Below are 26,963 nucleotides of genomic sequence, written 5' to 3'. Positions count from 1 at the left end.
TTCACAGATTGATTTATATATGTAGCACGTGGATTTCTTTGTCATACTATAAAATTAAGGAATAGGTTTAAGAGCAAGGGCTCTCAACACCTTTGTACCAGGGACAGATCTCCGTATAAACAAAATTTGGACCGGTATATATATTTTATGTGTATTAATCCCATACCCCTAAGTTTTTTTTAGATTCTATATTTTTTTAACTTCATATCATTCGTAATTTTTAGAAAATTCACCATATCCTGAGCATTTGACTACTCGAGGAATTATAGACTCATGGAAGACACAAACTTTTTTTTCTCGTTGTAGGATAGGAATAATAACTTTTTTTTTTCTAAATTAAAAATTATTTATTTATGACAACAACCTACTTTCGATGTAATTTAGGAAGAAGATCATTTGTTTTATTTTGTGGCCACTGTATAATAAAACACCGAAAAGTAATAAATAAGGATTTTATATTAGTCTAATTTTTAATGATAAAATGATGGTTTTATAATTCAATCGAAGATGCTATATAGAGCTTGGAGAAAGAGTATGAACAAATCCTGAACTTCATGGCAGTAAACAAGCTTACCAGATTAAGAGATTTTAGATATCCTAAAAATTGAAGATAAGATCGGGGGAGTGTTTGTACTTGAAAATTTGTTTTTCAAAAATTGAATTGCTTGGTCAACCTCAAGCCCATATTATCCTCAAAGTTATGGTATTGCAGAAGCAGTTGTGGAAATTTTGAAAAGTTTACTTGATAATAGCGCAACTCAAAGATTAAACTCCCATGAGTTTCGTGACGGTTTGTTAGAATACCGGAATACACCTTGTAGATATTCTCCAAATTAAGTGGTTTATGGCCAAAATTTAAGATCCTACATCCCTACGCTATTAAGAAACCGTTACACAATATAATAAAATCATTACATTAAAAAAGAGTCAAATCAAAAGTACATTATGATAGACGTAGAAACATTGAGTTAAGTCAAACTCTGTTGTAAGTGCCCTTTTTTATAGGTACCAGCAATAGTATAGTTGAAACAATATATATATTTATTTTAATGGACTTATATCAGATCTAGTGACGTCTTAGGTTAGAGGCATCATAACTTAGACTCATCTCGGAGCATAAGGAATTGGACTCAGAACCATGATAACTTCGACTTGGAAAAAATATTTGCTATGGATATCTATGCAAATGGTATGACAAGAATGATGTATTACACGCATTTGAAAGGATCAACTCGTATTTTGGTCATTTTAGTATTTATGTGTATTAAGTCATGAAGAACATCATTATCTTCTCCATTCTCGTATTTCAACAGTAATTTTAGTATTTATATTAATGAATAACACAAGTTTCAGTTAGGAATAGTATCTCACTGAAATGATCAAGCAATCAACTATAATTAAATATGTATATGTTTATTCATCATATATTTTAATAATAAAAATTAAATATTTTAAAGATATGAGCTATTTATTCAAGAGTTCATTAGGAAAATTTCTTTATTCGTCTTTTGCCAGGTGGATCATTGTCTGATCCATAATTGGTCATAGAGCTCACCACGCTTATCTTACTATTAAGATTGTTGTAATTGAAGTAATTGTTTCCCAACAAAATTGAATTAGAATTATTCCGAGATCAGTAAAAAAAAAATTCTTAGTTTCTTCTATATCCGAATTATTTTTTAAAAATCATTATCATTCCAAACAGGGAGTCATGTCATTAGGATTGACGTTTCTTTCTTAGTGATTTTATATATATTATTTTTTCAGTCACCTTGTCTTGCAACAATTTGATTTCTTTGATTTCCATATTGCCTATTGACTCTTATTATTCATAAAAACGAAGCTTGAAATTGAATTGGGAATTAGGATTCAATCTAAGCTTTATTTGGAGCTCTAGAAAACCTATGGAAACTACGTCGAGATAACGAATCCTTATCTAAATTAGAGCACAATGTTTTAACATTTTAATCAAAGTATATGCCTATAATTTATGCACATATACCGAATATGATATAGATATTTAATCTTAAATCTGGAAAGTATATTCAAATCTGATTACATATTAAAAAGTTCAACAATCAGCTTCTTCCCTTTAGCTGACGTTGAAATTAACATACACCTCATCGAGCTGCAGTTCATTCCTGCATATTGAAAATTTTAATATACTACTGCTTTGCTTTGCCAAACTGCCAATAAAATCCCTTGTGGTCTCTATTTATTTTTTTCTCTATGGCCCAGCCTTAAAGTTGGTTCACTTAAATGACTCATGGAAAAGATTAGTCATTCAGAAGACAAAGAGTATGTTTTTTTCCTTCTCTTTGCTGAATGGCTTAAAATTGTCAGCTCCCATAATGTCTATTTTAAAGATTTTGAATGCAATTTATGTGCTTTATTATGATTAATTTAGTTATTTATCATAATTAGCCGATACTTTTTAATTGCAAAATATTTTTCATAATGGTTACTTGTAGTGTAGTGCATTGTAATAATATATCAATTTCGAGTCAAAATTCTTCAGGCTTTTCGCCAATGAAAATGTTTGATTTTCCGAAAGACATCAATCGAAGGAAGTTGTTAATCAATTCCATCAAACGTGCAAATTGGAGTCCCACCGGAGACTCAAGAGTTTGCCAAGTAATATAATCACCTATTGTTTACTATTATGCGGAATGTTCATATATAATATTATTTAATATTTAAAAAGTAAATTAAGTTATTCTTTAACTTATATTTGTTTTTCAAAATTTAATTTTTTGATTAAATTCTTTACAAAAAATAATAAAGCAAAATATTAACAACTATTTTATAAAAAAATAATAACCATTTTTAATCATGATCATGAGATAATAACAACTCTATATCAGCCAGTGTATAGGTGTAGATGATAACTAAAGTTGATATGTTGTAGAGAAAAACGCGTGCAAGGAGAAAGGGGGAAGGGGGGAAACATATGGAATCTTTGATTAAAATACTGATGTGATTATCATCTGCCTGCTTTATTATGATTTTTGAGGGTATAACGAAAGTATTTATTAGCAAAATGTTTAATGAAGATATACTATGTATAATTGATTTAGACGTTTTTTATCCGTTACAATAGATTTTATAACGTTACACTCCATGAAATTGTAATTCATTATGAGCCTTATTCTCAAAATAATAGCTAATGAAACGACAGAGTAGAGTATTTCGAAATATATTTGAAGTTCCAAGTTTAAAAAAGAAGGCTTTAATTAAATATAATCTACAAAATAAAAAATATACCATCATAAATTTATGTTAAATATACAAAATTAAACAATTGGAATCATATAAATCATATAAAAAGATATTTTCCCAGTTATTTATACTTATATAACAACATACTATTATCATGAAGGATATACACAATCACTAATTATAATGCTACACCCAATGTAACTACCCCCGTTGTTGTGACCATTTAAGCAGTTGTTTTTGCCTTTTAAGAGTTTTCTGAACACTATTTCTTGGAGCCTATTAACCATAGCTAAGCCTTAAGTCATAAAAAAAGTAATATTTATTGACAATATATTATTGGAAAACCTAATTATCATACCCAAGTCTTTAAGTGAAGAAACTAGTCTCAGACAAACTAGTTGCAAACCATCCCAAGCTACTACCCCCGTTGTTGTGACCATTTAAGCAGTTGTTTTTGCTATTTAATGAGTGTGTATCATAATTCTTGATATGTTTAGCTAAAATGGAATAATATTTTAGGGTTAGATTTAAAAAAAATTGAATACTTACTGTTAGATAGTACTAAATTTAGAGTTCCATTTCGAAATTAGTAAATATTTTATACTTTTTACTGATAACTTGATCGTCATTTGGTGTGGATGACTCAAATTTTTTTTAAATGTTTTTCTATAAATGACATCAGTACCAACATCCTCGATTAATTTAATGATGGTTTCTCGGGAAGGGATAGGTTTACCCGTGTATTTGTCCATAAATTGTTTGAACTTAGATGATTAGCAATGGATAAGGTTATATTACATGCAATAAGCATCTTTGTGAGATCAGAGTTAAAGTTTGACTTGATGTATTCATCATTAACTTGATTTTTTCGATGAATATCCATGCTCTTGATATGAGATTCGGATAATGAGTGGCGTATAATTCTAGACAGGGGACTAAAGGCACATTTGTATCGAAAAATCCGACAAATTATCTGTTTCTCATCTGGTAAGTATTTTCCAAATTCCTGGGCCTCCATTTTCAGAAATCCAGACAGAAGGCGACGTTATTTTAGGGATTTTATTCAGTTCTCTATCGACTATCACCATCTAATATTATATGAATGTTGAATAATAAAGGCGGGAATGATAAAGTTCTTGATTGATAGAAGAAGATTTATATTATTTAATCAATGATGCCATAAGTATTTCTTCAATTTTTATTAAAGATGCATTCAATAACTTAGAAAAAGTGTCAAAATGGCTGTTCTTTTGGATGGCAGGGACAAACTATTTCATCTCAATTAGACAACTTCTTCAGGCAGAAAAAACACTTCAAAATTCAAAGTTGATAAAGTAACAATAGTGATGATTGATTTGTTCTGCAATGAGTCGCCATCCACATTCAAATGAGTTTGTTTGGATTTATTTTCAGAGCATCTTTTGCTGAGTGCTTTAAACATTTCTCACCTAATGCCAAGTGACTTTTGTGATCAAAAAACAAAAAAAATAGCCTTGTAGGTATTTTACTTAGATACCACAGGTATCTAGTAAATTATTTTGTTTTAATTGCTGATACTTCTTTGTAACTGTGGGATTTAATCTTTTCCATACGTAACAAGTCATTGGATGGTGCAGAAGCAACCATAGGGTCTACAAACAAATGACGTCTGTAACTTTATACAGCATTTTGCAAAACGCTGGATCTTTTGCATTAATTTGTATTATTTAATTTTTTTGTCAAAAAGACAAATTTAAAGTACAAAATTTTTTATATTGTACACGATGTCATCCTCCAGACTGATAAAATGTATTACAATTCTCAATGGCCTGCGCATCATTTTGATTAAATTCCCATAGAAGTTTTCTTTATATATTCAAAATATATTGTGTAGTGTATGGCAGTCTATCCCATGACCCCCTTACGGGTTGCAACAGGTTCTGGTGGTAGGGATAGGTCAGGGTACTATTACTTAAGAAGGGTTATTCCTCTAGGTGATTAACAAAACCAAATTCTCGGTTTCAGCAATAAGCCAATTGTCTTTTGAAAAAAACAAAACATCAAGATTTGTTCGCTAATGCTGTTAAATGTATGGGCTAAACTGGAGAGATGGTTTTGATTTCGAAAAAGTTATTTAAAATTTTTTCCAATCTTCAGCATCTACAGAGCTTCACTGGTGAGTAGTAACTGAAAAATTTCTGAATTGTGTCCAGGAAGGACATTTTGAAGGGTATCATTTACTAACTTGTACATATCTGAAGCTTTCGGTACATTTGCATCAACTCCACATTCATTAAATGATAAAGATGATATGCTTGGATTTCCAGATTTCCCAAAAGGGCATTTGCTACTAAGCAACCCTTGCTATGAACCTTTCTGTCAAGCCCCATCCAAAAAGGCCTATAAGATAATTTCGTCATAAATCAGTAGAACATAATTTTTTCTAAGAGTCGATGAGTCAGGGAGAGTGACACCAATATGATTTTCAAGAAAATTATTAAAAACATTATCCAGTTTGCTTAATGTGATGTCTCCTGATAAGAATACCATAGTTAAATCTTCCCAAAGAATATCGAACTTTCTGTTTGAGATTTCAGTTTTAAGCCTAATTAAATTTGTATTTGTGATTTTTTTCTCTTAAGTTGAAAGTTGTGTTTATTCTTGACGGTGAACAAATGTATTTGTAGGATGCATTTTTTGTTAGCTTCAATTTTTTTATACAAGAATGACACCAAATAGCTTTTGAGTCGCCAATGAAAACAAAAGGAGTGTCTATATTTTCATTAAAATCACCAATTCATTTAATTCGTAGAGATTTTGAAGTTAGAAATTTAAGTAATTTGAAAATTGATTAGACGCGCTATTTATATCATTTATTCAGGATTGAAGTTAGAGTAATTTGACGCAAATGTGCTTTTCCTATGGTACAAGATTCAAGAAGGAGTATTCAATAATCAATTTTGCGCTAAATTTTCCCTTCTTCTTATTGGCTATAATCGGACTCTCGCTTCCTCATGTATTCATAAACCTGATTGCATTATATACATAGTTTTCTCTCCAAAAAGATAAAGTGAGAAAGGTTAATAGAAATACTATTTAAACCTTGCAGCTTTTTTTTCTTCAATGTTACCATTGACTTATTGTACTATTTTTTATCCTAGTGGATACGTTTTTCTTACACATCGATTTTTCATTATTTCTGTAAATGGTTGTTTGGAATCTGTGAAATGCAAGCTCGTCTGGGAAAGTAGAGTATAAAGAAATAATGAGAAAAGGGATTCGATAAGAACCTTAGAAGTGTCTTACACCTTGAAATATTCTACAGGTTTCGCAGCAGAATTGACATTTTTTATTAGATTTTTTTTTATAAATTAATCGAAGGAATCAATAAAATAAAATAAAAAGATAATGGACAATTTACAAATAGACAATCTAATAATGTTTTTATTATTTTTCATATCAATACTGAAACAATTGTATTATAACTTTGTTACATTTTTTTTCTTTCTTCAATAAAACCACTTATATTAATAAACTATTATGGAAAACATTTGTTTATCATCTACAATTGATTATTTTGTGTGAAGATCTGAGGTTATCATTAGTATAATATTCTAGTATGGTGACAAGCAATTTAGTTATTTTGAAAAGGATTCCCGACTCAATAAGTTTTGGAATTGCAATGCAATTAAGATAATCCTGTAGAAGTCTACAGAAGTTAATAACTCAATTTTATAGAACATAATCACTTAACAGTTCACAAGAACTACTTATGCACATAATAATAGAATATAGTATAATTTAAAGACAGAGATATAGTGGAAGAGAGTTTAAAATAGTCTTCCCCTTGTTTCCCATCGATGAGAAACTTACAAGTAGGATGACATCATCAGTGAGGGCTGGTGTATTAAGAATGTATAATTGTTCACTTAGACACTGTAGTACAAATTCGATCATATATTAATGAAATTGATATGTGTGTGATAGAAACTAGTTGTTCTTGCCGTATAAAGGACTCTGAAGAACTCATATGAATGAAATAGTTTTTTTAGAGTAGGAGATGGAGCAGAATTGACTTAAGTGGGGTGGACTCAAGAATTTCAATAAAGGAGCTGTGGGTGGAGGATGAGAACTCTCTAATTTCCTTTTTGGCCCTATGATTGGATTATTCTGCCTCTTAATGAAAATCCTGAGTTTATATAAAAGTGCTAGAAGTAAGTGATGATTCCATAAAAATTCTGGACTAGTATTCTTGAGATGACAAGTAACCATCAGAAACTTTGATGCTCAGTAACATCTGTATAATGAAGGATCATTGCAATAAAAGAGATGAGATCCAACAAGTAAGCATAAAGAGGCTAGATCCCTTGCATGAGTAGAACCTGAAGTTGAAGAGAAGATCTGAGATTCCAACTTGCAAATATATACAAATGGTTAAATATGAATTGCTAGGAAGACAAAGAACGATTGGGTGCGGATCCATATATCCAAATTCTTCGTTGGAAAGATCTATTCAAATCATTATAAATTAAATGTCCTGAGACCCAGTTCCAACTTTTCTCTTTTCTCACCTTCCACATTAATCCCCATCTGAATCAATACTTCCCCAGCTAATAATTATGACTTTGCAGCCAATTAACCTTATTCAATATCAATCGAAAATCAGATATGTTATTATTTATTATATATATATATAGACAATAATTACTCTAAGTAATCATTGGGCCATCGTATCATATGGTACATTTTATTTTCAATCTTTATATATAAATTTGGGAGTGTAACGTATGGATATATCGTATTATTATTGTTCAACACCTAATACTAATACTTATCATGATTTAATAAAGGTATTGTTGCAGCCCTAATAACTAGGGAAAGGATTACTTGAAAGCACAACCAGAAAGCGGGAACTTTTCTTACTGTATTACTGAATTAAAACGCTTTCAGCTCCGTTTTATATGGATTGGGGTTGGGAGAAAAATAATTACTGATATAAAAAGAGAACTTTCTACATTTAAAATAGCATAGTCCAGAGGAAGTATTATAATTTAATTGAAAGTTATAGATTCATATTTGTTTTATTATGCATTTTAAAACAATTTACAACAAAAACATGTGATAACGTTTACTACAGAAGGAAACGTTAACACCACGACTTTTGAGTCTCTTAAAGTTAGGTAAGCACTGACTAGATCTCTTTAGTAATTGTCCCGCGTAAGAGGTTCGATATACATTTATCAAACACAACATTCCCTTTACAAACACTTTTTAGAATATATAACCACTGATGACAATCATGTGTATTTTTTTAGTTGGCCCATTTTTAATTGGTAATCCGAAGAATTAATTTATTTTCTATACCAGTGTCATTGTTATTTAATTCCTGAGTAAATTAAAATCCTTTCCTAAAAAAACCATTTACAAGGGACCCTCAACTACACTTTTTAAAAGATTTCACATATTGGCTTAATGAATGAGAAAGACTCAGAGATTTAGTAACAAGTCTGACCAAGGATACGTTTATAGCAGCGAAACAAATATCAGCTGTACTATATATAATGTCCCAAAATTAATGGATGAGGTCGATATCAACCATGTTTGATGGACTTACCTGTCTATGATATCTTTTATTTCTAACTTCTTATGTATTTTAAACTTTTTCAAATTTATAAAATAACCGGGCAATATTCAATGAAATAACTTCATCTAAAAAATCTCAACAAATATTTGTAAAAGTATTTTTGAACATGATCCTTATGTTTCAGGGATTGCCGAAGCAGATAGTATAGTATAATATGTAAAAATTTTAAGTGTATGGCAAACAATTGCATTTCTGATGTAAATGATAAAATTCACGAGAACAAATAAGTAATTGGATATCAATATAATAAACCAAAAGTAAAAAACGTAACAGTGCGTAAGCAGGAAGCCTTATATAATCATAATACTATACTCTAAATAATTTTTATTGTTTGTCAATGTTTAAACACAATAAAAATAATTTGTTATAATAAAAAGTGTATTTCGAATCTGAAGCAATAAGTTTATTTATTTATTTGAGTAAGTAAATATAATCTACAGCAAGGTAGGCAACTCTTCACGGACAAGGACGAATAATTATGTTGCTGAGTATAGGTTGATTTATTGTAAAATCAAGTCTAAGATGAGTCGTCATGTCACTAAGTAAATGATAAGTTCTCGTAGTACATAATTTAAGCAGAGTTATCATACTATAGAATCCAGGATAAGTTATCATATCCTCAAGTCCATGAAGAGTCTACATGGCACCAGGTTAATGAGTTCTCGTAGCACACAATTGAGGAAAATTTACCATAATCTAACGACTTCATTGTGTCAGATCGGTTCAAGTACTAGACTTGATTTCTATCAGAGGTTCTATCGACATGGATGATTCCAGTTCCAAAGATTTCTGAAGTACAATAACAATATACAAAGATTTTTCCACTCTGTAATTCGATATCAGTATAATAAATCAAGAGTAAAAAAACTTAACAGTGTGTAAGCAGGAAGCCTGATATAATCATAAAACTATGCTATAAGTAATTTTTATTGTTTGTTAATGTTTAATATATAATATAGAATCCAGGATCAGTTAACATATCCTCAAGTCCAAGAAGAGTCTACATGCCACCAGGTTAATGAGTTCTCGTAGCACATAATTGATGAAAATTTATCATAATCTAACGACTTCACTGTGTCAGATCAGTTTAAGTACTAGACTTGATGTCCATCAGAGGTTCTATCGATATGTATGATTCCAGATACTCACTTTTTATTTGTTTGTCTCCTATTTCGTAGATTGAAAGCTGAAGCTTCCCTTCCTTATCTAGGAATTCCTTGATACAGATGATTACATCTATTTACCCCAATGATAGACGATAATTCTTCTTTAAGAGCAGGGGTTGATTTTTTTTTTTTAGTGTTACACCAAAATAACTTGTAGTAAAATCAATCTACCCAAACTAGTGGGATGATGCTTATTCTTTTAACACTAATATGTGAAAGTCCTTTTTTATGGCTTAGAAATAACCCAAAAAGAAAATTCGCTCCCATTTTCCAAAAAAAAATGAAATTACCTAGTTGGGGGTAATTTATCCCTTTTTCCCGACCACTGTTTTAAAGAGAGATGTTAACACGCATGACTTATTCAATAATGAACAAAAAAGAACATATACGTCCACCTTTTTTTTCTACTCACTATACTGTTTTATCTTTACACAAATCCCTTCTTTAATGATAAGTAATTCATATTGACACATTTCTTGATCCTACTACCACCTTGAACTCTACAAAAGTTAAATTACTTGACAATTTATACACTTATATATAACTACCTAATTAAGTAATACGTTTCCATATCTAAGATTAGTTTATTGAATATTTTTGTTCGTAATAAGACTTAAAATAAAATAAAAAAGTATCAATAAATAATCAAACTATCTACACATATATTGTAGATAAATTAAAAATGCAGTTTTTTTAAAATTCAACGTGGTACTTTAAAAATAAAAAGTTGTAGTCCACAATGAAAGAGGAAAGAAAACACGGTTTGATGTTTTTTTCTTATAAATAATTATCCCATAATATTTGACAAAACAAAGCTCTTGATTGAGCATAATCGGGGAGAAAAAGTTCCAAGAGGTGAAAATAAGTTTTTGGAGAGTGAGAGAGTAAATCCAGGAAATTTGAAAATAAGATCACTCATAATTGATAAAGAGATAGTCCACCATAATGATTTTACTGACTATCTGTGATTGAGATAGTCTAAAGTAGTTTGCCCTCATAAGATGCTTTGGTGATAACAGAAGATAATTCCCAGCTTAAGAGGGAAATCAAGCCGAGATCTACAAAGACTGAAATATAATAGTATTAAAAATATAAATATTAAATATAATATTAATTACTTATTATACAATGATATACGACTAAGGTCAATTGAGATGAATAAAAAAAAAAGAGATGGGCCTTCATGAGCTAGTTAGTCCCGGTGAAAGTAACAATAGATACAGTAGATAAATAAAGAATACTTAACAAGAAGGAAAGATAAATTTTACTCCCAAATCTATGATTCACTGAAAAATATTCCTTCCTTTCTATTGATGGAGTTCCTTCCATTTCTTCAAGCCTCAACTAAGACCAAAGCTATCAGTTACTCACGTGCCAAAAGTCAATTAATCCTTCCGAAATAGACTCATAATTAGGGTTGTGGGAATTGTGTTTTGCGCAAGCGTGCCCTTAAATACAACTTCAACTATCTGGTTCCTCTGTTGTCTTTCGGACATAAACAAAACTTTATTTATAAATCATACTTGATGGTCGATGGGTAATTTTGAACATACTTATAAGATATCTCAATAATTTTTTTTAACATTAAAACTTATCTCAAAATTTACTACATATAGAAGCTTTCCTTCGCCAAAATATAGCTTTACTTGCTACTATTTAATCAAAATAATATTATCAAGATTAGCTATAATTTATTGTATGACACAAATAGTATTAAATATTAATTGTCATAATATAAAACTTCGGTTACGAATATCAATATACAAGGTGGATACAACAAATTGTAAATAGCATATTTGTAAAGTAAATCCAAACTATAATAATTGGTTGCATGAGGCTGTAGATGTTCATTCCTTACATGGGGACGTAAAATCATTTAGATAAACAAAAATCTGTCACGACAATCCAAGTCTAAGGGAGAAATAGTCTTAAATTTGGTCGAAATACTCATACATTGCGAGGAAAAAGTTGGGTATCATAATTTACAATGCCGCAAAGATAATGTGTGGGCCCTAAAATAAAAATCTTCTTAAGGGGCGTCTGGTATATTATTAATATATAATTTCCGTATATATAACGATATATAAATCCATATTATATTCTGTAAAATAATGTAAGACAAAATATATTGTACGAAAAATATAATATTCACCCAAAAATTGTTCATTGAAACTCTTCGTGTTCAAGCCTCCTAAAGTACACCTAATCATCGTTAGACCTGAGATACAAGTATATATCTTCTATTTGAAAGAGCATTCAAGGATGACGTATAACAAATTGACCGGAGTCCGTGAGTATAGAGGATCACAATTAAGATGTTTTGATGGTGCAAATAAAATATGTGAAGTATATATTAGTGGATAATAGTAGAAACGGCAAAGAATAATCAAAATAGTCTAAATGAATTAGTATCAAAGGGTGTTATCGCAAATACAAAGTCATGTAGATTCAATATATATCGAAGAAGTCAAAGCTGAAGGAGATCGTGGAACAGGAGCCAAGAAAAATTGTGTAGACAGTGTGGTTTCCAATGTCCTCATAAATAGGGAAGATTGCCTTGCAAAAAGAGTCGAACGCACAAGATGTGGTTCGAGAGGCCACTATGCAAGAGTATACAGGTGTCTAAAAGTAAACTCCATTGTGATCATCAACTCTGTTCGAAAATTTGAACTGAATAAATTACCCATTGATGCATTGCATGTACATGGAAATTACATCATTACAGGAATTGTACACATAACTTCTTGGTGACCACTGACCATAAAGGATGAATAGATAACTTTGTTGATGATTAGTACATTACTGAGGAAAAGTTGATTAGAAGATGCAAGGGTACCAACGTGTTTCATTCCTTTTTTTATATAATATCTTTCAACCAATCAAATTCGTTCTTTTTCAACAATTCCAATAACCCTACTCATATCCCATATCGGTGATACCTTACACCTACGTCCTTATAAAGTATAAACCGTACACTATTCTTTCTTCATTATTATATAATAATTATTTCATCCCTATTTTTCTTTTTTCTTTTTCTCCTTTCTATATAATTAATATGATCGAGTTACAATAGTAAAGTACGAACTGATAATATAAAAACATAAAGACACAGAGAATATTTCATATGGCAAAATCTTCTCGGAGAAGAAATATCAGCTGCAAATTTTTATTAAATTTCCGGTCAAGCCATAAAATATGTCCCACGGGTATTTAAAAATAAAAGAAACAGAAATTTAACGTAGTTATCCTGACAATTTGAAGAATATTTGGGCTGGAGAGCAGCTTACCTATGATGACGTTTAATTAAATCAGCTGCAACAACTGTTAGAGCAAGGAAATAAATGTAAGTCCCACTCTATATATATATATATATAGCAATGACTTTTAGGGTAGAGCTACTTCAATTCTATTCCTAGTCTAACACTTCTTACTTTTGGAGCAAACCCTCATTGTTCCTCTTCGTCTTTTATGAGCACACGCCCTAGTAGTTACTTAATACATAGATATTTTGTCTGAAAGAATTAAATAATAATGACAACAGGTTTGGAAAATCAAAGATTATGATCAGATTACCGACTAGCAAAAGGCACACATGCTTTTTAGAACAAGTTTTATGCATATTCATAAAAAGTGGAATTGAACAAGAAGAATATTCTTCCATCGTGGGATTCAGCTAGCTTTTGATTGTCAATAATTTTGAAATTATAGACTGATTTATCACTATATTTAAAATATACAGTAAATCATTTATTAGAATAAGATGATTTTAAAATATCAAAACAATAAACCTAAAACATTTAGTAATATTTTATACGTTCATTAAAATATAGTTTCCTACCTTTATTGAGTCACTCAATCCATATTTTGTCTAGCTATAGTATTGTGCCCCCCTAGAAAAAAAAACACAGTCATATTTTATTTTGAACTCCAATACTTGTGAGGTTTTCTCATTAAATAAGTAATACATCTCTTCTCTGTGATCATTTTTGAAAATTATCTGACACTCTCTGCCCTTCCCCGTTGGATAAGTCAAAATTTACTCCACGTTTTTGGAATTGGCACGTAGGTTCCTCAAGGACTTATTTTAAAATACTGGCTGCAACATTGAGTATAGTTTTTAGGTATTGAATATTCTGATGTAGGAGAAAATTTTTTTGTTGTATATAGAATCAAAATCTTTCAAATAGTTCAATTGAAAAAATATATTGTGTTCCTAAAATGTTGATTCACTGAAGTGCTTACGCAGAATTAAGCTCAAATTTATTTTCCTGTTTATTATTATTATTATAATTGAGTCCATATTTACTGCCATAGCTTCTTTTTTAAGGACCTTTTAAATCTCTCCTTTAAAAAAAAAAAAAAAAATCCAGCATTTTCTAAAGGACTCTAGGGAAAGAGCGGTTAAGGGGAGAATATACTATTCAATCTAAAAACAAGGAAGACTATGTTCCTAGCACTGACCTATAATTTCGTGTATTGTTGTGACGTAGTAGCCCTTATTCTTCTCTTTTCCTTGGAGGGAGACGGCTTGTTCAAACTGGCTGCATGCCTGTAGGAATATGTAGCAGCTTATAATTTTAGGCCAATCGAAATTGAGAACTACTAAATCCTATGTTCCTTGCCTAGAGTCCTTTAGTCTTTATCTAAAGCATTAAACCAAGTAGAAAAACGCGACCCTTAGCCTGAGGAGAAAGAATGGTGCAGCGTTAAAAATTTTTTCCCAAGATTTCGCTTTTCATTTTCCTGTCACCGAGCCTCACAAATATAAATTAACCTTCAATTTGGTTTTTGAACGTAATTCAAATCCAGTTTTTTCTTCAGTTCAGATAAAGATAAAAGACCATCATAATGGTGTAAAAGAGTTTCAGAGAGAGGATCAAAATTATTTGTAGTATTACCAGTAGTTCGTGATACATTTGATCGTATCATATTTTAATATGCATATGTTCATAATAGATCCAGTAAATACTAAATAGTGATGGATGAGATATCCAAGTTAATTCAAACTAAATGAAATCAGCATTTGTAGTAAACTAAAACTACTTAAGAAATAAACTATAATTGACAAATGTCGATTGTTTTATTTATTGTCATTTGAGATTGATGGGTTGTAGATCTTGTACATAGTATGCGGGTTCTTCATGAGACGATTCTCTCCGATAGCGATACATGTATGATGTGAGTATCTTCCCAGAAATAAAGGAATCTGATGAAACGGATCCAGTAATAATTTCTTTGAGTTCTAAGTTCGTCTTCAGTAAGGGATAAGACTAATAAATACATTATGAATGAGAAAGTTAACGAATCTGAAATTATAACATAAACTTTAAAGTAAATTATTTTTGATACTCATACAATGCAGCTCATTCTCACCTCAAAACACGAAAAGGTTTGAGGCATACTTGATACTTCAATTTGAGCTCCTTAAAAAAAAGTTCAGCGTTCTCATTAAGGTCCAAGTCAACCCATGATATCTTTCCTCTTATACTCAACAATTCAATTTCGGTCATCCGAACCTTCAATGAGCATATTCTAAGAAATAAAATATATTCCACATCATATGAACTCCTCCTAGTTATGTTTCCAAACACTAACTAAGGGTGATAATTTTGGTAAGAATAGAAAAACTTGCGAGGAGAAAAGAAGAAATACTTATGGCATCATTGATTAAATAATAAACATCTTCTTCTATCCATCAGGAACATTATCATTCCCGCCTTTATTATTCAATATTACTATAATAGTAGATGGTGATAGTCGATAGAGAACTGAATAGAATGCCTAAAATAACGTCGCCTTCTGTCTGGATTTATGAAAATGGAGGCCCAGGAATTTGGAAAATACTTACCGGATGAGAAACAGATGGTATTAGGATTTATCGATATAAATGTGCCTTTAGTCCCCTGTCTAGAATTACACGCCACTCATTATCCTCATATCATATCATATCTCAAGAGCATGGATATTCATCTAAAAAATCAAGTTAATGATGAATACATCAAGTCAGACTTGAACTCTGATCTCACAAAGATGCTTATTGCATGTAATATAACCTTATCCATTGCTAATGATCTATGTTAAAAAAATTTATGGAGAAATACACGGGCAAACCTATACCTTCCCGAGGAACCATCATTAAATTAATGGAGAATCTTGGTATTGATGTCATTTATAGAAATACATATAAAAATGTTTTGAGTCATCTACACCAAATGACGATCAAGTTATCAGTAAAAAGTATAAAACACATACTCTTTTCGAAATGGAACTCTGAATTTTGTACTGTCTAACAGTAAGTATTCAATTTTTTTTTAAATCTAACCCTAAAATATGATTCTATTTTAGCCAAAATTATCAAGAATTATCATACACAACTCATTTAATGGCAAAAAAAGTGCTTAAATGGTCACAACAACGGGAGTAGTAGCTTTGGATGGTTGGCAACTAGTTTGTCTGATACTAGTTTCTTCACTTAAAGACTTGGGTATGATAATTAGGTTTTCCCATATTAAAGTCAATAAATATTACTTTTTTATCACTTATGGTATAGCTATGGTTGATAAGCTACAAGAAATGGTGTTCAGAAAACTCATAAAAGGCAAAAACAACTGATCAAATGGTCACAACAACGCGGGTAGTTACATTGGGTGTAGCATTATAATTAGCAATTGTGTATATCTTTAATGATAATAGTATGTTGTTATATAAGCATAAATAACGGGGAAAATATTTTTTTTTGATGCTCTTAATGAGGAGTAATATCGCCGGACATTACTACATAATTAGCTTTTGCTCTAAATATATAAGATGGATGTATTTCTAACATTTTTTTATTAGTAAATTTATTGTCTAATTTTATGGTTTTGACATTTACTTTATTAGTAAATTTATTGTCTAATTTTATGATTTTGACATTTACTTTATTATTAATAATTTGTTAGATTTCATCGGTAGAGATATATCCATCCTGTGCTTTTTTTGTATATAGCAACTTCCACATGAAGAAGAGGGGTGATTATCTTTTTGATTAAACTCCACGTCTCGTTTGTGTTTTGCAACCTAAAGTTATGACATATTTAACTGGGTTCTGGTGTCAGAACAAGAAAATATTATTTAGATCAATCTATTATTTCAATATTCTGTATATATAAATTTATTGTTATTAGTTATATGATGTCAATTGTTTTATTTTGTATATTTAACATAAATGTATGATGTTATATTTATGATTATGTAGATTATATTTAATTAAAGCCTTCTTTTTTAAACTTGGAACTTCAAATATATTTCGAAATACTCTACTTTGTCGTTTTATTAGCTATTATTACTATCATTATACCCTCAAAAATCATAATAAAGCAGGCAGATGATAATCACATCAGTTTTTTAAACAATGACACCATATGTATTTTTTCCTCCCTTCTCCTTGCACGCGTTTTTCTCTACAATATTATCAACTTTAACAATAACTAAGAAAACAAAAAAAAAAATTATGGAAATTAGAAAAAAGTAGAAGGTGTGCATAAAATTGTAACGGCTTTCTTCGGGTCAATGTTCGATTCAGTGGGATTTACTCAAAAGTTTGAACAATATCATTAAAAGCATATTATATTCTGTTATTACATAACAAATAGTTATTATATTTGGAATGAAATCATCCTATACATATATTAAAAATAGAAAGACTTTCATAAAGAAAAAAAGAGGAAAATACAACAAGGAACATACGGAGAACTGTAGGTGGAGTATCATGACTTTTTGTGTTCAATCTTCTTAAAGTCAACTCCACTTCGTCCCTTCTCTAAAGTAAAGTTTTCGTTGATAAGAGTTGTTTAGTGTCCATTACAATTTCCTAACTCTGCTTGTCACACATTGGAATAATATTCTCGTGAATATTTAGGATTTCTTCGCTAATAAATAAAATTGAATATCATTAATAGATGTTAACCATAATAAATTGTTTTTTTAAGATAATAGTTTAAATTTAATTTAATTTTAATGTAATTGCTTCCATTATTGATTGGCCACATAATAAAAAAATTAGAAAATCAAATATATTTTTCTAAATTTAAATCCTCTATTTATGAGTTCTCCCTTTTTATATTTTTAAATCTTATTCATTCATTCGTCGTTATTTTGGACATGCAAATGTTATTTCATACTAGATATCCAATGGATTAATTGTAATAGATGAAGAGGACGAGCTAATTGAAACTATGTTGTCTCCGAACACGAACAAATATTAAAAATGAAATTGTAGAAATAAAAAAAATAAGAATTATACCTTGTAATTGGCGCATTATTTTAGTAATTGCCTTCAAAGAAGAATATAGATTTTTTTTTCTTTTGTACATAAATATGGCAACATGACACATAGTGTGAACTTTCACTTCCTCATAAATTTAAAATCAAATATAGATGAGGGTACATGATTATCTAACATTATTATATGTGATAAATCTGTCACCAGCTCAAAAGACGTTATATACTGGGCCGTGCAAAATTATTTACCGATGATGTAAATATACTTTTTTAAAGGTTTGGTGGCAACCAATCCGATTGTTTGTATTGTTACTGTTAAAATAAACAAAAATCCTTCCTGTGAGAGCGTAACAACTTCCACTCGTGAGAACATGTCCAATCAGGAAACAAAGAGGATCGAAATTGCAGCCCTCCTCCGAGCGGGAGTGCCTCATAACAACATTAAGGAACAGGGTGGGGCCTCGTTGAAGACAATCTACAATGTTTCCAAGCCCTTCGAGGCTGGGGGTGATCTCAAGCATTCCCCTGGGCCTGGCAGGAAGCCCACTGTCTCAACAAGGCAAGTAAAGGCAGTGTTCAAGAGGACTCTCAACAGGTCCATTGCCGACATGGCCAAAAAGATGGGAACGTCGAGATCAACTGTTTCAAGGGCATTGAAAAGGGCTGGAGGAAAGCCCCTGAGACGTACTGAACGCCCTCTGCTAACTGAACGTCAGCGAGAAGTCAGACTTGAGCGTGCCAGAAAATCTTGAATGACATCAAGAGCTCATCAGAACGCATCATCATTTTTTCCGATGAGAAAACTTTTACGGTCGATCCTGTTTTCAACAGGCAAAATGACCGTGTTGTGATCTTTGGAGATGTGCAAGATAAGCACCGCTATGTGGCAACAACAAAGCACCATGCTTCGGTGATGATGTTGGGGCTGGTGGCCTCCAACGGGAAGGCCATGAAGCCAAGGCCCTTTCGTGGATCAAATCCATAGTCAGCAACTCTCCTTGGGTTTTTCAACAAGATGGAGCACTCGCCCACGCTTCCAAGAAAGCTCAGGAGTGGCTCAAGGACAATATTAACTTTTGCCCCAAGGACTACTGGCCCCCTCTCAGAGCCCAGATCTGAACCCACTAGACTTCTTTATCTAGGCGCACGTGGAGACTAAGGCTTGCAAAAAACAACACAAGAATATAAATGCCTTAAAGGCTGCTGTCAACAAAGCCTGGGCCTCCATGGACGCCGATTACATCCATCAAGTCTGTGGCAGCTTCAGACGTCGCCTGACCAGTGTCATTGAGTCAAATGGTGGCTACATTGATTAAATTTGATCACAAACTATTTTAATATTCTAAAAATGTATGAATAATTGTTTCTCAAGTCATTCGAAATGTCATTATTGTCTGCGATATGTTCTGAACAAAAATCGGTAAATAATTCTGCACGGCCCGGTATTTATTACAAAAGTTATGCCCAGGTTGTAGGAGAGCTTGAATCGTCAGAAATGCTTCAGATTTAAAATCTTTTTGTTCATCCGTGATGAATTTGAGAGAAACATTTTTCTCTCGAAGGGACTTTCCCTAATCTGTGATGTTGGAGCTGGCTTCCAGTTGAGAGGATATTGAAAGTTAAAAAAACCACTGTTTTCTTACAGTCTGTTCTTCAGGGCTTCAGAGCTTTAGAGTTGGAAAGCAATTGGATAGGATAATTTCATTATCGTATATATTTTTTTAAATTTATTTTCCAAAGAAATTAACATTGAAAGAAAAATTCACTTTTTCTCCTCCAAATTAACTCCATAACTACATCTGTCGCGGCAAATCCATCATTTTAGCATAATATTGCAATTTGTATTATGCAAACCACGTATACAATTATTAATAATTACAAGTTTGAACTTGTCCAATTCTCTCCTTTTGTCTATTAGTGCCAAAAGAAAGATAGAGTTCTAACTTGGCCCCCTCTTAATGCACGCCACCAAGGGAGTTCTTCACTGTGAATAAATATATAATTTCTTCTTCTCAGTGAGTGCTATTTTGTTGCTATTGTAAAGAAGAAGTCTAATTTGCTTATTTGTATTCAATAAAATAGTATTATTCTCACTACAAACATTGTCGTATTTATTTATTGAGGTAATAGTATTTATCATATTCATTGTTGAGTGTTGCTGTTCATACACAAGGTTGCCGAAGTAGATTTCTGAATTATACAGTTCACTAGTCTTTACATGGTCCTTCGAGCTAGATCTTGAGAGAAATTTTTGAGATCTACATTTAAGGATTATTTTGGATTATCTGTTGGTTCTTTGTGAATAACAATTCTTTCATTCCAGTTGTTTTCTCAAGGGATTCGAAACTGATATTTAATCAACATGAATTAAGTGTGCAAGTCCAGCATACTGTGTCTGACTAATTTATTGGCTATCTTGCTTCCTGGAATGTTGATTACTGATTCTAACTCCCGAATTTCCTTTGTCTTTTCAAAAGAGCTAGAAACTCTAGTTGTGGTTTCAAGGGATTCGAATCTGATATTTTAACAACAGAATTAAGTCTGCAAGTCCGTCATCTTGTGTTTGAATAATTTATTGGGTTGTTTCCTTGAAGTTGGTCACCAACCTTGGTCCTAAATCCACTCTATAACTAGAACCAAAGTTCAACTTAGTTTGGACTTTTTTCTGCTCAATTTCGGTAGATCTCATTTGAATTTCGAATAATCGTAAATTTAAATTCAATATTCCTTTTTTTTATTTAGAAAAAAAAAGGATATATCAATGTCTCCACAGATCGAAGCCCCTTCTTATGGTTTTTCTTCTTGCGAGGACGCTCTCTTCGATTAACATTGAGGAGACTCTTGTCTCAGGTCCACACTGAGAGTTTTAAGGAGAATATTGAGAATCTCGTCAAAGAGAAGTTATCCTTTGCCGCATCTCGTTACTCCAAGTTTGAGAAGGTGTTCGCGGATTGCTAAATGGCCTGATTGAATATTGGATATCGAAGCTAATTACGATGTATGTTCAACAACAATTGTCTTTGAAAAGTTCAAGGACTGTTTAGAGGGACAACGCATCTCCTCGCTTATTAGGTCGCCTCGTATGAATTGCCGTAGAAGAGCTTGATTGAACATAGGGGAACAGTTTTAAATTAACCAAGGCATACCTTGATGAAGTTAAGGGGGGATTCCGATCCAAGACCGCCAAAAAACTTCTAAATCCGCCATGTACCAAGCCTAACAAATCCTTGAAAATGCTCAAACGCCGGGAGTTAACCCCGTTGATTTTTTACAGATAACTTATATAAATGAAATACTTCCTTTGAGAGCAGTGGCGGATTGGAAGGCTCTTATTCTTGCAAAAGAAGAGGAGCACGAAAGAAAAAGGGTACAAGAAGAATCTGACACTGCTTAAACCCGGGAGAAAAAGACTTTTCTGTTTGGCTGGAAGCTTATGCCATTCGGCATAAAAACCACCCTGAAAAGGAAGAAGTAAAATCCGTGTTTTGTGTTTCAGAATCCAGAGGAGGATTCATTTTTCATAGGGATAGTGACTCCACCGAGACTTGTGCAAAAAATTAGTGCTTTCTCCATCGGAATGGATGAGAGCTTGCATTAATCTTAAGAAATGCACCTTCTGTTTGGTTACGTTCAATGAGGAATATAGAAAGGAGTACTTGGATTCGTTTCCTTTGTGTAGGTATCCTTACAATGCCGTTGTATGGGACAAAAATCCTAATAGGAAAACAACGAATCTCAAAGTAATTCTTCAGAAAAGGAGGTTAGAGAGAGGTAGCAGATACAATAGCAGAGCTAAACGTCCTACTGTGACCGATGTACTTCAGGAGCTTCTTAAATCAAGGCAAGATACTAATAATTACCTAAAAAGTTTTACTACATCTCAAAAGGGAAAATATCCTTAAAAAGATGAAGAAAATTACAAAAATATTAATCGTAGAAATATAAATTAAATAAAAGACTCTTTATTTTTTGTTCCCTTCTGGAATTTGCTTGTTCCCTTCTGTGGAATCCAAACGGATTAAACGGATATTACGATCCAAAAACAACTATTTTTCATAAATATGAGATATCGCTATTGAGATACCTTTGTTTCAATTGTACCTAGATGGGTACATCATTTGGTTATACAATCTTGTATCCGAACCGATTCACCTATCTTCAGTACGGATAACTTCTTCACATCTTCTTTTTTTAAGTTGGATTTGGAACCTTACAAAGTTCTAGGCTTCTCTTTTGATGGAATTCAGGTAGCATAGGTATATACTTACTTTTAAGTTCTTCCATTATGTTTCTTAAGATAGGTTCTGGTTTAATGACTGCGCCATATGATATACGTGGATATGAGGATATGGAATTATTATATATACGTAATTGTAGATTAGGAGAACCCAGAAGGAATCTGATATTACTATATTATTAAAAAAAAAAATACACCCGAAACATTTATACATAGGGCACTAAACCTATAGTATGGATAATATGTTAAGAATTATTAATAATAATTTTAACAACGAACTTCTGGAAAATCTTACGTCAAACTCTGTTACTGGGGAATTTCCAATAGTAATTTTAATATTCGAAAATGTGCAAATGTATCTAAAAAGTGTCATCTTCTTCTGAATAAGAGAGATGAAATTAATATTAAAAACATAAATGCTTTGAGGAAAATAGATTATAATAAAAACTTCCGTCTTGAAAGAGCTCTACAAGTGATGTCAGTTAAATATAGTAAAATATCTGTGAATATCCCTAATTATAATGTATTTTGTGCTACTTTATGTTGTTGGGTTGTTAATCCTGTAAATGGAAAATCAAGTAAGGTTCGAATTTTACTTAATTAAGGAGCTAACCTATTAATGATTGAATCTGCTACAGCAAAATCTTTAAGATTAAAAGGAAATAATATCAATATTGATATTTCTATTTTAGGTGGAGCAATAAATTCATATAAAGAAAACCAAGGTGTTTTTTGGATTAGCAAATTTGAAGAATTTTACTTGTACTACAGCCATTGTCGCAATTACTTGTGAACGAATTATTAATTCCTTAAATTCAATTCAATTAAATGCTAAGAGATGGGATTACACTAAAGACATTAAATTCTCAGAAGAGTTACCTAGTACAGTTGTTAGAAATTTTCTAATTCTTTTTTAGGAACCCTATTATTCTGCAATAATGCTTCAGGAACAAAAGATGATTTTGCTACCTTCAGGAGAAACTGACATGATATTCCGTGTTGCGAAGTTGACTATTGACTATGTAATGATGGGTCCTTATTGGAGGAGATGGTATTTCAGACCGAATTACTATTGATAATAATGCTTTTTTGTATTCTGGAATTATTACTTAAATTAAAAAATATGAAGACCTTGAGCTTGATACTATTTATCGTTCTCTTGAGTTTAACTTAAATAAGTTTTGGAATGGGGAGAATGTGGATATAAATCTTAAAGAACCAATTACTGCAGAACTTACTTCATTGGAGCTCCAGGCTGATTTGCATTTGCAAAGAACTGCTGTCTTCGAAACTTCTATGGGTTATTGGTTCATAAATAGGCCATTGATTGATAGTGATCACATTGGTAGAGTTCTATCTGATAACTAGAGTAGAGCCATTGCGCTCATGTATTGAGTTCACGATAAGGTCAAACCTGAACATATGAACTTAGATGAAGAGGCTTATCAAGAGTGTCTTGATCTTTATTATGATGAGGAAGTTCTTCTAATGAAAGAATTACAAAACATCCCAGCTATAACCTGACATAAGACCTATTTTTCGTCTTCATAAGGATTCTACAAAATGTAGGATTGTGGTAAGTGCAACCTTACCTGATGTCAAAGATAAAATTAAATCTTTGAATAAGCTACTAATGCCAGGCTTCCAAAAATAATGGAACTTATTATAAAGGTTAATTACTAAAGTATTTTATCGCTGTTGGCATTAAAAAGATGTTCTTATCTATAAATCTTGCTAACCCCCCCTGATCAGGATATGTTCCATTCTATTTGGGGCAGGCCTGGAGATCAACACCGGTTGATGAGGTTCAAGGTCGTCATCTTTGGACTAGTTTCAGCCCCATATATTTCAATGTGGTGTCATAAAGATACTCCCAAGAGGGCATCAAAGAAATACCCAATATCTTCAGAAGTTAAAGATAAAATGACCTACATGGACGATATAAAAATTACCCAGAATTCCTCGAAAAGACCATCCAAACTACACTAGAAATATTAAAAAATCTAGAAATTGCAGGATTTTATGGCCATGAGATTGCATCTTCACATCCAGGTATTCTTTCAGAGTAAAACCAGTACAAATTGCTCCTGCAAGAGGTGATATTTCAGTTCTTGGTTTAATGTTGGACACATGTACACATGAATTTAAGTTTGATATTGCAAGCAAATTTGAAAGATTAAATCCTTATTTTGTTTCAATATCAAAAAACAAAATTTTTATCTGTAGCAAGTCAAGCCATGATACACAAGGTTATGTCTCCCATTTTTGTCATCATGCAATTTAAAATAATGCTTTCTTTATTATGGGAAGACAAGTTTAAGTGGGACAAAAACCTTAAGTCTACAGACACAAAAGCTACTAAAGAGGCCGTTAAGGTATTTACCATATGGGATGAACAGATCCCTTTGATCAAAGAGCTCCGTTTCCCGCGTTATAACGGGGGAAGTATCAAGGTTCTTGCTGTCTCTGGAGATGCCTCCAAAGTAGGAATGGTTGTCACCGCCTATCTCATTATAAAAATTGAGGAGGGCAAAAAACTGAGTCAACTTGTTTACTCGAAAAGCCCACTAATTCAAAAAGCTCTCTCCGAGAAAGGTAAGCTTGAAGACATGCTGAAGATTACTCGAGCAGAACTTGTTGCTCTTACTGTGGCTGTGACTATAGCAAATTATATTCAGAAGGCACTAAAGCCAATAGTCTATCCCCGTGACACAGTCATATTTACCGACTCCCTATTTAATCTGCAGGGGGTACAAAGAGGTAAAGGATGTTGTAAGCCATGCGAAGAACGTAGAGTTTTGCAAAGTACTTGACAATCTCTTCGCTGATCAAGTAAGGTTTTGTCTATGATTCCTCAATCCGGTAGATTTGCCTAGTAAAGAGTGCTATATGTGTCCATGGAGAAATATAGAAATTGACTATCTGGGCCCAAAAGATTGTAAACATCAATGCTATGTAGCATATGGAAATTGTTGCCATCATCCACCAAGGTTCAAAGTATGGATGGCTTTATTTACATGCCTTCATACGAGTGCTATCCACTTTGAGATAATTGAATCTCGTTGTACACGAGAGTTTATACAAAATCTCAGAAAATGCATTGGCCTATATGGCAAACCTGAAATTATCTACTGTGATAATTCTCGTAATTTTGTAACCTCAAATAAGCAACTACAAACACTTAAAAATATGGACTTTAATAAAGTTCAAGAGGAGAATTATTCAGGGGAATATATTGAATGGAAATTCAGTACCTCTGAGGCACCTTGGACCAATCAATTCACAGAACGTATGGAGGCTATATTCAAATAGCAATTAAAAGTGATTATTCAGAAGAAATTAACCCTTAAAGAGCTCCAAATGGTTATTTCTGAATTAATTGGGGCATAAATGATTGCCCACATGGAACAACTCTAAATGGGGAAGAAAGTATATCTCCGAACATGCTACAGTATGGTACAAATCTCCGGACCATTAACAAACCTTCACATAAGGTGATGGAAAACGTCCCGTTTTCTGACATCTGGATTACTAGAAAACTAATATTGAATTTGTTTTCGTCTATATGGCGAAAGGAATACCTACAAAAATTAAGTATCCCTTCAAAGTGGATTAAACAATCTACTCTACACCAAAAATTTCTAGCAAGGGGATGTTGTTCTCCTTAAAGCAGACACCCTAGAGAAAAATCAATGGAGAATTGTAAAAGTCGTAGAAATACACAGCAGTAACCAATGTGTTGATTCGACCGTCTGAATAAAACTACCTATGTCAGACAGGGTTATCATAAGATATGTTAGGATAGTAGTTTTGCTTGAGTCTTAGCCATTTCCAGCAGAGATGGACGATAATAGTAAAGAAGTAGGAAATCTGAACTCAGATAATGGATGTGTTGGAAGCGGATGGCAGATATTGAAGGTCACCAAAACGAAAGGATTGATCACTCCTAAAGGAGGGACTTACCCATCTTCCATCGGAGGTGAATACGTCCAGGACTCTGATAAAGGAAAACTAATTACACTGACTCAGGCAAGGAGGCAATAACTGCGACCTCTGAGTCTGTTCTCATTCCACTTCAGCGCTTAGAGGATGCTGAGGAGTACTCCACTGGCTACACTGAAGAGCTTTCAAGGAAAGACTCTGATAATAGGGAACCCCTTGAAGAGGCAGGAAAGAGAAGGCACCACCGAGGTTATTATAAAACCCTTAGTAAAGGAAAATTCTGAATAGGTTTTTTTCTCTTTAATACTTTCCGTATACAAGTATTACAAGGTAGCAAAAATGAATATGATGATGACAAAGAAGTACATTATATCAAGATCCTACTATTATACTTCGTTATTGGTGCCTTTATATTTTATCTCATAGTCAGTATGTTATTACCCTCAAATGCAAACAGCCTACTTAGAATAAATACTTATCCTTTAGTTAAAAACGCGGGATTACTAAAAAAGTA

At 32.1% G+C, this 26,963-nt stretch overlaps 1 protein-coding gene across 3 annotated transcripts in view; it reads left to right on the top strand.

Moving 5' to 3' along the window:
- Window positions 1-26,963, top strand: part of LOC121126726 (uncharacterized) — a 48,423-nt gene that overhangs the window by 13,634 nt on the left and 7,826 nt on the right. The window contains exons 6-8 of one of the 3 annotated variants that reach the window (XR_011782976.1): window positions 8-16,300; window positions 16,354-16,492; window positions 16,559-17,309. The gene's annotated coding sequence lies outside the window, so the exon portion shown is untranslated. Of the gene's footprint in view, window positions 1-7; window positions 16,493-16,558; window positions 17,310-26,963 lie in introns of those variants that run through there. The other 2 variants (XR_011782975.1, XR_005867118.2) reach the window with 2 other exon arrangements.

Source organism: Lepeophtheirus salmonis, chromosome 12, assembly GCF_016086655.4.
Source record: "Lepeophtheirus salmonis chromosome 12, UVic_Lsal_1.4, whole genome shotgun sequence".
NCBI lineage: Eukaryota > Metazoa > Arthropoda > Copepoda > Siphonostomatoida > Caligidae > Lepeophtheirus > Lepeophtheirus salmonis.
Note: the sequence above shows the minus strand (reverse complement) of the source record. Positions and strands in the feature narration are given on the sequence as shown.